The sequence below is a fragment of the Patiria miniata genome, unplaced genomic scaffold (genome assembly GCF_015706575.1).
Source record: "Patiria miniata isolate m_02_andy unplaced genomic scaffold, ASM1570657v1 HiC_scaffold_2, whole genome shotgun sequence".
NCBI classification, from domain to species: domain Eukaryota; kingdom Metazoa; phylum Echinodermata; class Asteroidea; order Valvatida; family Asterinidae; genus Patiria; species Patiria miniata.
The window spans coordinates 10,570,738-10,587,792 of record NW_024037058.1 but is presented as its reverse complement, the minus strand read 5'-3'; the positions used below and the strand labels follow the sequence as shown (position 1 = coordinate 10,587,792).

At 38.9% G+C, this 17,055-nt stretch overlaps 1 pseudogene; it reads right to left on the bottom strand.

The window, feature by feature from the left end:
• LOC119726342 overlaps positions 1 to 15,981 on the bottom strand; it is a 72,430-nt pseudogene extending 56,449 nt beyond the window's left edge.
• Between the last annotated feature and the right edge of the window lie 1,074 nt (positions 15,982 to 17,055).

Here is a 17,055-nt window from a genome sequence, read left to right as displayed (position 1 = left end):
TAGTACCGTTATGGGTGCTGCTATGCCCTACAAAATCATAATTTCGTATTAAATCAGCATGACATATTGAGTCTCTTCCAAACTGTCGTCAGCAGTCAACATGGCCACACTTCTGTGGTGCATTAGCCTTGGTCAATGCTCTCGTCGTTATTCGTCCCGTACGCGGTCAATCGTCGGCATATATCCTCAGATCACGCGCTATGCACATGCATGTAAAAGTACAGCGCGAACAGCGACCTCATGCGGCCACTTTTTTTTATGCAAATCAGTTGAGGACGATCTCGAGCCTTGGTTCAATCATCCATGTGAGATTTTGGGGGTGGTGCTCATTATGGGCAATTCCACGGTAACGGAAGGACGTTTTCACTCATTATACAAAACTTCAAATGTGTGTATCACAGACACTGTTCATAGTTACAGCAAACAAATGTCACAATTGTATTGCTATAATGCTACTTTCATTTTCCACACTTTTGGGGGGCATGAATGCCTCCCGTTTATGAATTATGAATATTAATGAGGTCGGTAACGGAAGGACGGTAAAACGGACAAGGGTTTTCCAACTTACTTGCGTTTTGCGTAAACTCTGTGAATTTTATGGGGCAATTATATTTTAAAGGTAGGAAATGGAATCCCTGAAGCTTTATCTATACTTACCGCCTTTCATTTGACTTTAAGTGTTTCGGTAATATAATTACAACGTTTTAAGCAGATTATAATTTGGTTACGGAAGGACGGTAACGGAAGGACAAAAGGTTTACTCAATTATAGCATGAACAAAATGTGAATTTACACTAATTATACAAGTGAAACAAAATGCTGAAATGTGTAACTGAATGTGAAATCAACAATATGCAGACCTGGCATAAATAATTATACCTAAGAAACTATTGAGATAATGATAGAAGCCTGCTAATTAATGATAACAAAAGAAAAACGAAAACAACCCAAAACACATAATTCACGAACACAGGACTAATACAGAAATAGACTTCAAACCCATCACCTCCATCCTTAAAAGTTTAAATACACAGTATTTGAACTCTTGAGTATATTGGTTACATGTTCACCAACAACTTTTAATAATAATACCGGTAGGTTCAAAGGTTTACCTAAAGGGTGGGGGGGGGGCGACAAGCCGACATGTACATTTAAGGTAAAAACATCTACCGGTAGAACTGATGGCTTCAGTTAGGTGTTGCTTTTAATTGAACTCTAAAATCAATGTTTGAAATCAAATTACAATGATTTAGAGTAGTAACAATTAATTTATAAACATCCAAACTGAAATTGTTAACTTGGGCATAATTTGTCAAAGATTGCACCTCACGTCTTACACATGTAAATTGAATGAAAGTGCCCCAAAGTACCGGTACTTTCTGCCATCTCATTTTTGACTTAATTTGCTTCTGGAATGGCTTCACAGAATTCGTATCTTTCTCTGTTGTCCATGAATGCTGATGGCAGCAACTTTATGATTTGATTTTCTGCAACAACTCCTTACATGTACAAGTACTGGTACATCGGCATATATGTACATGTACATTGTACATGTTTTACATGCCTGTGCCTTCCTTTGTAATAAACACCTTGCCCTGCTTATCCCGCTTTTGTGAAGGTGGGTCACATGAATGTCCTTTCAATGCTCATTACACATGCATGTATTTGCAGTTATTTTCATTTTTCAAACATGAGCGCAAATGTCGTAACCTTTGTTAAAAATACGATATGTCCTTCCGTTACTGTCCTTCCGTTACCAATTTGGTAACGGAAGGACGTGATTTAATTAATTGTAATTAAAAAACGAGAAGTACAGCAGTGTCAGTTATAATGTCATGTTGAAGGCCTACCTAAACTTGCTTTGCACAATAACTTTCAATGCATTCATACTGCAAGTTTTAAAAATAAATTAAAAATATGTATTTTTTTGGTAACGGAAGGACATTTTCGAAGGCTGAAATATTAGAAGTCACTGAAGCGAAACAAGTTACGCAAAATGTTAAAAACAAGTTTTAGTCAGTTTTTCAAGACCAATACTTTCTCATGACAGAAACTGATGGCATTAGTACATATTTTTGTGTGTCTATTGGTAGAATACTTTCATATCACTATTAATCACATTTTTAGGATTAAAACAGGATTATTACATAATCCTATTTTTTGGTACCGAAATGTATAAAAAATAAAATTCCGACTTCAAATCTTGAAAATATAGACTTTTAGCTTTCATTTGATGCCAAATTTGTTTAAGTCACTTGTATTTGAATGTTTTGGTGTCATGTCCACTTTGGTGTGGAATTGCCCTTATGTTAATAGCCTTAGCTGACCTTAAATGTCGTTTTCATATTGGTCGATCGTTGCGTGGAAACTTACATATAGTGAAACGTGGCACTGTACATAATGCATACACGTGCAATGTACACGTTGTGTGTCTCTGCACATGGCACCAATGCACAAAAACTGTGGTTCCTGTCACGTCCGCAAAAGGCGAATAGCTGCAAATAATTTGATGACGTCCGGATTTACCAAGGTGTGATTGGACACTCCACATATTAGCCCCGCCTACACTTCTCTGTATTCGCATACGAGGTCGTGCGCTAGAAATCCAGCGCAAAATAAAGAAAAACATAAGCTATTGCCGACGATTGAACCAAGGCTCGAGATCATCCTCAACTGCTTTGCATACAAAAACAGTGGCTGCATGAGGTCGCTGTAATTTTACATGCATGTGCATAGTGCGTGAGGATATATGCCGACGATTGACCGCGTACGGGACGAATAACGACGAGAGCATTGACCAAGGCTTGTGGTGCATCCATTGTTACATGGCAAGCAATCTAAATGTATTGATGCTTATAAATTACAGGGTTTTTTGTATACAAGCAGGGAATGTTTTGTTAATGTGTTAATTAAAAAAACAAACCAACTTCCTCACCGAACCACAAGTGCCTACAGATTTTATCCCTTTCTGGCGGGTATTTGTTTTTTTTTCTGAAAGGGAGGGGTACAGCACACTGTGATCCCATGTTGATTTGCATATACTTTGACTGATTTTCCTACAACCGATTTGGCAGGAAAATATTGGTTGACCATTACTGTATAATGTGACATTCTTGGTTCTATTGCTGTTACCACTAGAGTTGTTTTTTATATATTTTTCCAAACTCTTGTCTAGATAACATTTTGGGCATAATTTCTGTATTTCTGTGTAAATATTCATCCCAGTCAAGCAATTGTATGCATCCATTGTCACTGCCAGAGGGGCTTATAATTACTGATTTTATTTCAAAAATGTGTGGGTTTTCAACCCAAATTGCACAACTAAAGTAAATAAACACAATTGTGGTGATGTTATTTAATGCTCTGTAATTGATTCATGTAATAACTATAAGAAACGTATACATCAAAACAAACAAAAATGGTACAGATTGAGAGGTGAAAATTACATGTGCTTCTCGCACTATTAACATGACTAATGGCGGCCACGTTACATACTGAGCATGTATTGTTAATTATATAGCCATGAATTTCAGTCATAGGATAATACTTCCGTGATAGGCTTTGAAAATGGAAGTATTTTTTTACTTTAGTTTATGAGCACCGATGTCTTTACAACGGTTGCCATGGTAATACTAAGCACACTACAGAAGTGTATTTAGTGCCACAAAACTTCATGTTGATTAGGCAAATACAAATTTGGAGGACACTTCCACTACAAAAATACTTCAGACCCTAACTACGTGTAAATGTTTATAGCCAAGTCAAGTCAGAGTGAAATTCATGCAATCAAATTGATGCTGTGTTCTCTCGGAGCTTTCACTGGAGTGATCGTTGTTTTAAAGTACATATATAAAATTTCAATATAAACAAATGAGAGTAAGTTGCTCTCTAAATCGACAGATCTTTTCCGTTTTGAAAATAATAAAATAAACATCATTTTGCTCACCACACCTTTTACTGTAATTCCAAAGTAGCTTGCAATATAAACAAATGTGTACAGCTACATGCGTGTGTCAAGATCACCCTTCCCACCCCCACCCACCCCGCGACATACACACCCCTTCTCCTCCTCACTTTTCGGATATTTCAAGCTGCCCTGTGTTGTAAAAAATCTACCTAACATAATTAAAACTTTCCCCAAGGCCATATGCATGTAAGTAATCTCAACAAAATTGTACTTGTTGACTTGTTTGGGAGGGCGTGGTTATCTTTGAGCTTTGGGAGTGGGGGTGGCAGGGGAAGGGGCTATCTGTGAGACGGCTGTTGGTGTAGATCGTAAAAGGTTCACTTTCAAATTGATATCTAGTATTTAAAATTTAATTTAGGCAAATACATGCAGAAATCAAAATCTGTATTTGGTGGCAAAGGAAAGAGCAGGGCCTAGCTGGGAAGGGAGGACTGGACATTATTTGAATAATGGTGCATGAGTTTTTCCCATGTGACAATGATTGTACCGACAATGCTAAGTTATTGGTGGGTGGTCACACCCCACCCTCAACCAAAAGCAATGCCCCGAGAGTGGGGGAAGGGGAGGCTGCGAAAAGGAACTCTGTTATTTCTAAAGTGTTCACTTGCATATTATTTATTTACATTTGTTTCGTTATATGCAACATACACGTTCAAAATTCGGTGGCACAGGGGAGTGGGCGGGGCCTAGCAAGGTGTGGGGGGAAGTACACTACCTACTATTCATCCAATGGTCTAAAAAAGATAAACAGTCTGATTCAGTTTGTGAAAATGTACTAGATTCATGAACAATACCAATTATACAAGTTTATTACCCAAAACAAAGTAAAACACTGAAAATACACTTTTTAAGGTTTTTGGAAATTTACCATTTTTGGAGCGCTACTGCACAAAGGCTATACAATAACCAACATTTTCTCACCAGATATGAAAAGACCAATGTCTGAACTAATCATAGCCGAAAGGAAATTATTCTGAGTGCCCTGGCAAGTGCCATTTTGGAGGGATAAAAATGTGGTAAAACATGCAATTTTGCTAGTTGTAAAAACATGCTGTATTATAGGATGATACTTTGTCGTGATATAGTTACTTTTGTGACATTACTTTGCAATTTGGCTTGATGACCTTTGAAAATAACGCAAAAAATGAATTTTTGCAGCCTCAAAATTTCCCAAAAAATGCCAAAACACATAATGGCCCGTAACCATGGCAACGGGCAAAATATCGGATTAAATAGTGTATTTTGATTACTTGCTCGATTTTTTTTTGAGCGTGGACACTTATATGAAGTATTTACACGAAATGACTCTTAACAAGTTAGACGAATCTAACTGAAATGATGACATTGCTGAAAGGAGCTTTAAGTTTTTCCAGTTTCTACAAAAAGATACCAAAGAAACTCACGTGAAGGCCTTCTTGGCTGCATTCATTAGTTTCTGTGTCAAAAGCAGCAGGTCTTGTGTTCGTTTGAGACAATACAGTGCAGCGATGCTTTTCTGAAAGGAACAAATGAATACATCTTACATTGTATTAGAATTACAAAAAACAAAATGCAATTGACGCCTCATCAATCTGGGCGAAATCTCTGCTTCAAGTACAGCCAAACTGTTAGCTTAGAAACAATACAAATTTTTCTCATAGTTTATGCAAATTGCCATATGTAACTTTTATCGACTCGGGGAGTCAGGTTGGCGGAGTGGTACTTTCCTTGCCTTCCACCGCTGTGACCCAGGTTCGAATACCGCCCGGGCCAATATGTGGAATGGGTTTTCAGTCCCTGCCTGATTCCGTGGGTTCACCCCAAATATTATTCTTCTGGAATTTTCTTCCAACCTCTAAAACTGTAATTTCTTCTCATTGTCTTCTCTCTACAGGTTTCTTCAGGCTTGCGAGCTACAGTGCCTAGGGCGCTATTTTGGGAATCCTTGGTTTCATTACCAGAAGTAATAAAATAGAAAATAAATAGAATAACTGTTTTGCAAGCACATGATACTGACTCGATATCAAGTTTGGATGCTCTACCGACCTAAATAAATTGAAGAAATTTGAAGAAATCCTGAAATTAAGAACTATCAAACGGCACCCGGGTAAACTGTCTCCACTCTATATTTGAAATTATCGGTGACGTCAAATTGACAGGCAACCGACAGGAAACAGGTACATATCTTTTGCCCACATGAAACAGTTAACGTCAACACTTTTAAATCACTGCTGTTTTAATAGATATTCAAAACAAGTTTGTTGGAAGTTAGCATCCTATAAACAGTTTGCCATTAAGTGATCACGACATCCATTTTTTAAACTCACCTTTGTCGCAGGTGCATCTGTGCTCAATGAATACCTAGATGGAACATCCGGTATGGTTGCTGTATAAAGAATGAAAAAAAACCACAAAAAATCACGGCTTAAGTTTCATTTAGAGCTAACGGAAAATCCAACCTGGATGGCTAGCCATGTCTGTCATCATTCCAACAATCAAAGGAAAGAAGTATCAAGTTGGGCTGAAATATCGATTTAAAAAGCCTTCCTGTTATTAACGTACCTGAAAGAATTTAATAACAATAGGAGTTGTCGTTACTTGAAAACTGTATTTGTCTAGAGCCATCACGTTTTAGTTACTAAAAAATAATCTGGCAAATCAATGCGTCATAAAATGTCTTGAATGATGATGCCCTAAACATTCCAACAATGAGTGGGTATCATTTTTGGTAAACAATGAAACAGGTTTCAAAGTGAATTCAGGTACTTTAAAACTATACCAAAAGTAACTTCGCATTTGACAATATCGATTCCTTTATTTCTGATATTCGTTTCAATATTGACCTATTGACACAAGTTGTACGAGAGATCTTCGAGCACTGAACTACTTATGAGTCAAGTATCTTGATTAAAAAAAACCCAGATATTGATGGCCTTACGGATGACAGGGGCGACTGGCGAGACAGAGCCACCAAACGTCGATTTGAAGAGAAATATGGGATTGGCCGGCGTCGTCTCAGGGAAGTCTCGGCACGGCACGTTGGATTCTGGGTAAAATACGGCATCTCCGAAGACGTACATCTGATGGACAGATTGCAATGACGTCTGTATGGCAACGCTCTCCTGAAACTCAGCAAACCTGCAGAAACATTGAGCGGAAAATCACTATTTTGGATGTCATGTTTTTAGAGAAACAATGGTACGGATTGATTTAATGTTCAGAACATTAGGCTCCTTGCAAATAACCTTATAAACAAATGGCTACTCTATATCGTTGAAGCTGTAAACTTAAATTATACTTCCAATATCTAAAGAGGAAATTTATGTAGGTTTTTCTTCCAGAAGTATTGGGTGTCACAAATACATTAAAACTATTGCTGCAATATTTCTAATAATGAATATCCTCGGTAGTGTGTTATAAGATGCAAAAATATTTCAATGTTAATGTTAAAGTTCTTTAAAAATATAGATATATATATTTCATAATTTGTACTGGCTGACGTGGCAGAGGAAACGAATCGGAGATGCGAATGAGTTAATGTAGGCCTACATATCCTCAGAGTTCAAGCGTTCACCTTTCTTATAACCAGGTCAAGTTTCATTGAAAAGCCTATTAAGTCGAATCGTGGCGGTATATCTGCCGAATCCGCCAAAGCAGTGCCACAAACTCCGGTTGCTCACAACATCATTTGTAAGTTCCAGCCTGGGTCGAATCAGGTGGGCAATCTTAACATTTCGTGATGGAAGATCGAAAAACGTTACACAGTTTGGTCAGAAAACGTCTGGTGGCTCTAAACAACTACGAAAGTTATGCAGGGCTGAAGGCCACCGTGAACAACAAGTCCAGCAAATTGTAAATGTGTGCTGTATTGTGCTATAAACCTAGATCACGTATACCGAAACGTTTCTGCTGCACGAGTTGTAACCAATCAATGTCTTGCTCTCAGTTTACTTTATTAAAGGACATATTGTTCTTACGAATGTCTTGGATCAATGTATATTTTGAGAGGCTGTGACGTCACGGTGTAGAACACATCCAGGACAGTCATATTAACGATGGCCTGACCGGTGTCAAAAAATGTCCTGAAGGACCATATTCTGGTCACGTCACTTTCGAGGAGACCAGCCAGCATTTCTTCCAAATGAAAGCGCAGACCTCTGAATAAAAAACAACAACAACGACAAAACAAGGTAAGCAACGAGAAAACGTCGTCTATAGGACAAACAACAGAGTCTTGGAAGTAGTAAAAACTTACCCAGCTCTTCAAGTACTCAAAACGAGTGCAGAGAAACTGGTCCCCGACCAATTTGGTCTGACGGGGTCTGGTATGTCATTTTTTTTTTGGGGGGGGGGGCAAATGTGAGACTTAACATGTCTAATTCGCAGGTGGTATTGATAGTCATGATTTCAGTCAGTGTGGGATAGGCGAAGCACACGAAAATGAGGCTGAAGCAAGTCAAAATCACAAGTGAAAGTCAGTCAGTCAGTCAGTTACTATCGGGGAGTCAGTCAGTCAGTAAATCAGTCAAATACAAAGGCAGGACTACACTCTGACCCTGACTTGGTGACCTGCAAAAACTATCACAATAACCACATGTAACTGAAATAGGAATATACTCACTGTGAGAGTTGAGTCGTCTTGGGTAACTCTCTACTCCACTCGATCGGTGCATTTTCCGAGTTTCTTTGAACTCCCGAAATAATTCCTGACGCTTTCAGGGTCGTCATCTGGTGCCTACGAAAAATGTTGTACATTTAATGTTGAGTTGTGTCCTAAATCGAAACAATCACATCTTTACTACAAAGCCTGAAGTCGTGGGTTCGAGTCCCAGCCGAGTAACTAAGCATGTGAGTGTTTTCTCGCGAGCCTTCGGCTTAGTGGACTACAGTGACATAAAATACATCGGTTAAGAGCAAAACGCAAGCATTCATTAATTAAAACACAAGGTGCAAATCAAAATTCCATAATAATGAACAAAATTCCGTTACATGAGTTCTTTAATTGATGTCCTTCGTTTCTCAAATTATGCCATTCAATGTATTGTAAAAATAACATAAATTCCAGGAACTATATGATTCTTTTACTTTCAGTAACTTGTAAATTTATATTTGTTTGGCTTTTTTGTTTTGGCAAATGACTTACATTGTGGACCGGTTCTTTCTGCCCCCGTATGGTCTGAAGGGGAGCACCCCCGTAGCGGCGTGATAAAGCGTTACACCTATGCTCCAAAGGTCTACGGAAGCCGTGAACGGCCTTACAAGTGGTTTCCGAAGAACGGCGCGCTCGTACACATCTGGGTGCTGCAAGAAACAAAAAAAGGGGAATGGGTTGATTATTGGGCATCGCACCAACCTCACATGATGTCGAGCACCTCTTAACTGCTCTCTCACCCTTGTATTGGATCATTTACATATCGATATTTGTGTATACCTATGCAACGAGAAATAACCTGGTGCCTGCCTGTGCTGTACCTCAGCGGGTTATTTCCCCGTATGTATCTGGGGTAAAGACAGAATCAATTCGTCGTGGCTTGAGTTAGGAAAACACGATTTTTTGTTTCAAAGTTTAAATGTCGGCAATCCTATCCAACCAATATGCAGATCACATCCATATTAATAAGAGCAAATAGAAAAGGAACTGATTAGTTTTGAGGTGTGGACGTGATCATTAAAATTAACGTGAAAACACGTAATACACGTTGGAAATAACAACACCAAATACACGATACAAATCCATTACGTGCTAATTGCGGTATCCAATCTAGCCTTTAGTCAAGTCCCACGCGCTTATCCGGACACGTGACGCACCCCGGATGCTGGCACGTAAAAAGACTAGCCCCTCGTGTCTTCGCCACTCGACTGGTCTTTTTTCGTGCCAGAATCTGGGGCGCCACGCGTCCGGGTCATAGACACGCACGCCTTGACTAATAAAGGCTTACTACAGTACTGGATACAAGGGTTGAACATAAAGTATGTTATGGGGACGACGTTGGCGTCGTACGCTACCGGATTTCCTCTTGCAACCACCACTTCATTGCCATATAGGATATCCTAACGACACGGATCCTGAGATCCTCGAGCCGGTGTACTATGAAATTTGGATTATGTGAAATACGCACTCATTGGTTGCATGCCTATTATGTAAGGATAATAAGGACTGTGGCGGCCATAATGTGAGGGCTAAAGGGTGAAAGAGGACGGACTTCATAGAAGTCTAAATTTCATATGACACCGGGATATGGCGGATCTGTTGACTGGTACCGACCGCTTTATTCCATCAAATGCACTGGATCCGGCTAAATTGATCTGAGCTCTCATTGGATAGAATTTTGTTCAACCGATGACCTTGGGGCCAACATGTGCACGTGTGCACAGAATGTTCACGGAACACATGGTTTTGAACTTGGCGAAAGCAGCCAAGAATTGAGTTTTCTTCGAACTAGGCCTTGACGGCGATTGGTGGTCACCAATTCCCTATATGGGCTAACGATTTGAGGAAACCGGATTTAAAACTGAGATGTGCACCCATTTTTTTTATCACGATTGCTGCATGATCCCGGAAGGCTCTGCCTAATGACTTCCATATTGTGTCTGTATGTGTCTATGAATTCTCAACTTCGGTGAAAAAAAATCATCAAACAAAGTAATCTCGGACCAAAGTATAACAAAGATTTACGAGGAGACATTAAAGGAAGCAATTAACAAGGTAACAATAAAGGAAGTATGTGTATGCGTTATTATTTAAACGTTATTTATTAGAATTTCAAGGAAACCGGGATAACATATTTAGTAATCAGTAAAGGGAAGACAGGGATGATTACCTAACTCAAAATGGATTTTTTTTATACTCACCAAGTATTCCTCAGTCCCATATATGCTGACAAAGTTCTCGCCCTCTGCGAGTTCACGAGCCGCTCCAAAGTCAGCCAATTTGTACACGGAACAGCCGTCGGGTTCGTAACAGCACATGATGTTGCCCGGCTTGAGGTCACGGTGCACTATTCCTTTGTCTTGAAGATGTTTCATGCCATGACCTATTTAAATTTTGGGAAATATCCTTTAAAGGTCTATCGAATTAATTACCGGGTGTTTTTAACAATAAGGAATCTTAATTTTTTTTTTTTTAAATCACCCAGTGCAAAAAACTACGATTCCACAATATTTTTTAATATTAGTTGGGTTTTGCCCTTCACCGACATATTTTTATTAACACTGTACACACTCAGCATACAATGTTTCTCGTTTTTTCCCCCTTAATAAAACTGTCAATTGAGAAATTAAACTTCACTTTGCCGGTTTCAAACTTAAGAATAAACGAAATGATCACGGAACAAAGAGAATATTGATATCTGCCGAGCTTTGGAATGCCAACTTATATATAATAGTCGCGTAAGCCATGCATGCCTACCGATCCACAAACTAAGTATTTTATCAATCGTGATCGGCTGAGTCGAAGGGGTCGTTGTAAGCTGTATCAAGACAAGGTAAGGCTATAGTCAAGCCGGTCCCGGCGCAAAAACTCTATTCCATCGATTCAGAATGGCTATTCACTGGAACTTTTTTTTCATGCGTGTGGATCGGAGTGTATAATGGCCTGATTTGTCATCCGCTTTCAGATCTGTGGCCTAATAATTATATAGTCTTTAATTCACTAGTTGGAGTGAGTGAGTTAGGTACAAGAGGTACAACGAGAACTGCGGGCTGGCCCCTCTCGGACCACTAAAAACTTAAGACTCACTTCATCAAAATCCCACATCTGTTTTATCAGGCTTGAGTGAACGGGTTGATCCTATTGTCTTACTATTTTTCCCAGGTCGATGTGTTATAACGGGGGGCTGGGGAATCACACAAAGTAATCGAGTAAAGTGGAAAAATAATAATAATCTGGAAATGTTTTTGGATACTTGTCACAGACAGACCTGCTGCAGAAGAACGAATGTGATTGGGTGTAGGAGTATTTGAATAGTTGTGATCTTGATTCTGATTGGTCGATGAGGATGACCGTTGACAATCCAGCTCTCTTGGTTCAGGTGTGATAGTTTAAGCTTTAATTTCGTAATTCTTATAAGCTTTCAATATTGAGAGCTCAATATTATTCCGTAAAACCATCGATATAATTCATATGTAAAAAGATGATCACTAAACATCAGCTGATTCCCTGATCATGCTATTTGGGCTGACGTGAACCCTTGCTGCGTATGCGGTACTTCCCCCTCTTCGTCCCAGTTAATGCACAATCACAATGGCTCCATTTATGAAAAAGGAAAAAAAGAAAAAAAGAATAGACCAGGAAACTCCAACGACAAAAATTCCGATAGCACTACATGTATAGTTACGTTTGTCATTTCTGTACCGGTTATTCTGATATATCACGCCACAATTATTCTGATATATCAGTCCAATAGGACTGTTTCTCTGATCCGAAATCACGTGCCTAGACATGGTCGATCGATTATGACAACCCCCCCCCAAAAAAAAAAAAAAAAATAACTAATACCAAACAGATCTAACCGACAGGTTATATCTGTTTTTAAATGGACCGTTTTTAACATTTCTGAATTCAATAGATCATATTTGCTTTCCATCTAAGCTAAACATCGAAGACTTCCCCAAGATACCCGATCTTTCAGTAAATGTGTGAAATTGGGAGCGATGAGCTTTTTAGTGGTAAAATTGAAAGTCATCACGGAGTTGTGACATGGAAGACAACAATTTTGCAAACGAAGTCTCAGACTGGTGATGTCTACTTACTAACGTCCCGGAGAAGGATCTTGTACTCCGTCTCGGCCAAACCAAAGGAGTTCTCAGGTCTGTCCAAGACATTGAAGAGGCTACCGCCCTCACACAGCTCCATGATGATAACCCGGTCATGGGAACTAGACTGCAAAATCAAAACCACAAAAAAGAAGGATTTTTGGATGTAAAAAAAGTCAACCAAATTGTACAAACCGTACTGATATCTCAACAGGATAGACGGGTTTTTATATTAGATACAATCATGTCGCTGAAACATAATCGAAAACACTCATGCTGATACTACAGGCCTCATAGCTCGGACATATACAATCGGGTTTATCTGTATGAAACTATGAATCAAACAATTCGTACAAAAAATGTTCAAATGCAATTTTGTTTTGAAAATTCATAGGACTGCTGCAAAGTGCTTACTGCACTGACTGGATTGGCCTGAAATATAGTCTAAAAAATTGAATGCGTTCTGACGTTGCGAACTTAATAAGTTCTTCTCCAGAGGCAAAACGACGGAGGTACAGAAACAAAACATGCAGGGACTCACAAGCATGCAGGGTCGGGCGGTAGAAGAAACCACAAAAGGGATTTTTCGTTATAAATTCACCATTCTTACTACACTGTAAACAATATTGGGTAAAACACTGTTGGGCAATATAATTTTACCCAACATTGGTTTGAAATTACCCAATGTGGGTAAAATGTTTCCAACAATTGGGAAGATTTTGCCCAAGAGTTTAATCTGTTGATATGTTGACCAACGTTGGTCTACATATCAACCCATTTCGCCCAACGTGTTTACAGTGTAAGATAAGGACGTCATTTCGGGCCTATAACTGAACTTTTTGGGAGTGGATTTCTTTCATGTCGCAAGTGGATTCCATATATATATCTATATATCACCTTTAAAAAGGTTGGATAAAACACTGTTGGGCAATGTAATTTTACCCAGCATTGGTATGAAATCATTGGGTTGAATTGGGTAAAAACTGTCAAACTTTTGGGAAGAATTTGCCCAAGAGTGTGTGTAGGCAGTTGATAATTCAATCAGCATTTGGTCGAATTATCAACCGATTTTGCCCAACCTTTTTACAGTGTTGTTGATGCTATTTTGTAGCGAGTACACACTTCGAGAATATTGAGGCCTACAAGGATTGAAAAGCCGAATTTTTAGAGCAGTCTTTATCACAAGTCATATCACAAGTCATATTTCACAAGCAAATCACGTGTCAAATCACGAGTTAGTGCATGTTAGGGTCACACGAAACAGGGTGTCTATATACACAATATAGTCACAGTTTATATACAGCCTACCGCTTGTAATTGTGGGTTGTAATTGACTCATACACAATAATCTGTAAGTACTTCATTAAACAGTGTGATGTTTTTTTTTCTATGAACTTACATCCTCCTCGATGGCCAGCAGTTTCACTATGTTCGGGTGTTTGAGCTTAAGGAGAACATCGAACTCCCTGTGCTGCACGCTACCGGGTCTCCGAAAACTCACATTGTTGAAAACCTTCACAGCTACCCTCTCGCCAGATTTCTAGAGAAAACAAGAAAACCCAGACAAACGGTTCACATTATTGCTCGGCACTGTTATAGGTAATATACAACATTTTGCAAACACCAAAAATTCCAAAATACTATGAAATACCTTACTTGACTGTATAAGAGAATAATGGGTGCAATCAAGTAAATAGGCCATTACTCAGTGCGCTGAGCTAATGAATTAAAAGATATACACTCAATTCTTCTATATTACAAAGTTCTGAGAGCCATGGAATTGGGGAATTGAAGAGATATGGCAATGAACCTCTGGCCTGGACGACTTGGGACTTCCAATCCTGAGCATTTTGGATGCAACTGGGTCCAAAAGTGGCGCTATTTAGCCATGTTGTGAAGGAATCTGTTTTTTCAAAATGGCAACTTTCCAGTTTGGGAAATATCGTTCGTTTTACTAGGGGTGGTCTTCTTTGGGTGAGAATTTCTCCAAAATGTCATCAACCCACCAAAAATTGAAAAGAAAATGAAAGATGACATATTGATCATCATTTTTCTGTGCAGCCTGAATACCCGTGAGAGTTTTTGAGTATTTTAAAAAGCATGGGGATTTATAACTGCATTGTGTCTATTGGAATTTATTTGCTTGGTTGCATCCTAATAGTCTCTAGCATCCTGTGAAATCATGGCACCTGATGTGCTGTCATTTTCAAGAAAAAGTGGAATTTTTGTTTCAATTTCCAACGAGGTCGGACTTTTGTCCAAATACTGCATGCCCCTAATTCGCCAAATTTAGTAGTCCACATTTTGTTTACAACATCCATGAACGGGTGCCTGACCTGACAAATCCCCGACGTATATCGTTTATATTTTGATTTATATTTTGATTTGCGAATAAACGACAATGCCAGTACACGTTTCAAGGATTTGGAGGGACAAATTGAAAGCTTTCCCCGCGCTAATTTTGTCCTTCACTCTGAATAATAGATTTATTTTTACAATGCTATTTTTTTCTAGGAATAAAAAGGTTTTCACTTTTGAATGCAACATCCAAAAAAAAAACCCAACCCGTCAATGTTTAAAGAAATAATTACTTTACAAATTGCAAATTCTTTCGGCCCGGTAATATAATTCACGCATGATATTCTGTGCGTTATACGATGCAGATTTTGACAAACTCCGAAAACAATATAAATATACAGGACGGGACAAATGTCGCGCTCCTTCCCCTCTTGGTAGAGTTGTTGTAGAATCATCACAAGTCGGATCCCAAGTCAATTCAAAAGTCCAGGTAAAAGTTGGGGAACGCGGAAGAAATATATTTTTCGTAGCTTCTGGCGACTTGTGACTATGACTCATTAGCCTACACATTGTAACTCTACTTCCTGAATACTTCCTGAATTATTGCTTATCGTTTACTCTTAAAAGTTCAGAATGGTTTGTGTTTACTATTGTCGATGGTGCGATTGTACAATAATGACAAATTCATAACGCAGAACAACTCGACAAAACCCTGATAGTTCAAGGACGAATAAATTGACAGAAAACAGGATGCACAACAACTATATTAAAAAAGATAATGTTTTGATGGTTGATGTCATACCGACCTTTTCTCTGCCACCAAATACACTGCCTGTAGCGCCTTCCCCCTTCTTATCGTCCGTGTAGTAGATGTAAGACTGCGTGCTTCGTAGCTGTCGAGGTTCTTTGCGTGCATGTACTTGAAATCGGGAAAACATAGTATCCTGGAGTGAAGAAGAAATAAAGTTGCGTTCTTGAAACTTTTAGTAGCCCAGTGTCAGTGGACGACGAACTTTCCAGATGACTGCTTTTTAATCTAAACTTAAATTTAACGACTATATATACGCTGGGTCCGCCCACATTTTTTTAGTACTAAATGTTTCGATCATATTTATATCAATGAAAGTTAATTAATCTCAAATCATTTTATATTTTGCTGCACGTGCGCGCAGCCGGTAAGTTCGGTACAAAATGCATTTCCATGCTGACATGCACAACAATATATAGCTTGAAAAGTTGAAGGGACTTCCTTGTATGCTGCATGGTTTAATGCACAATGTAAGAAAGGACATTCCGATGTGATGACGTCAATCTTGTTCCGGCGGCGGGGTTATGGCGGCTTCCCAGGCCATAGAAAAGCGGACAAGTGCATATTTGGGCACACGCGATGTACACAACAGGTCGCGGTGGCAACGCAAAAAGTGTTAAAACAACAACTCTGTTTCAATTTCTATACGTATTGCTTTGGTTTTTAAATCATGGTTTTTCTCAAGACTTGCACCCTCACAGAAGATTTGCAAGCATTGTGCCATCGAAAATTTCCGGCGTTCCCGTACAAAACCAATTACATAACCAAACGGGTTTCCTTATCGTAGGCTAATCCTTTTATACAGCCAAAAAAAGTGTGTAATAAGGGAACTTATTACTTTCCGGATAGCTGTCACCTTGAAACAATTGACATCACTCACTCAAAAATGTAGCACCATTGCGAAAAAAAGAGAACAAGTCATGCTCCAACCAGTAAGACAAGAACGAAAACGGGTTTACTCACAGGTATAATAACTGAAATAAATTGGATGGCAAGTTGAACATGAAAAACATGCACAGTCAAACGGACGGTTCTCAAGTTTTGCGCGTTTTATAGCTTTGCGCGAATTCTGATTAATAATTGTTCACTTTTCACGCCCACTGTGGATGGACCCATTTTGCAGCACCTCCCTAAATACAAACAAATAAACCTAAAATATTCCATGACGATTTCTATGTCAGCAAAGTATTGAGCGAAAACGCCGACAAGATAAAAGGACACGCCTGGTATTATTAATAACGCTGCTGTC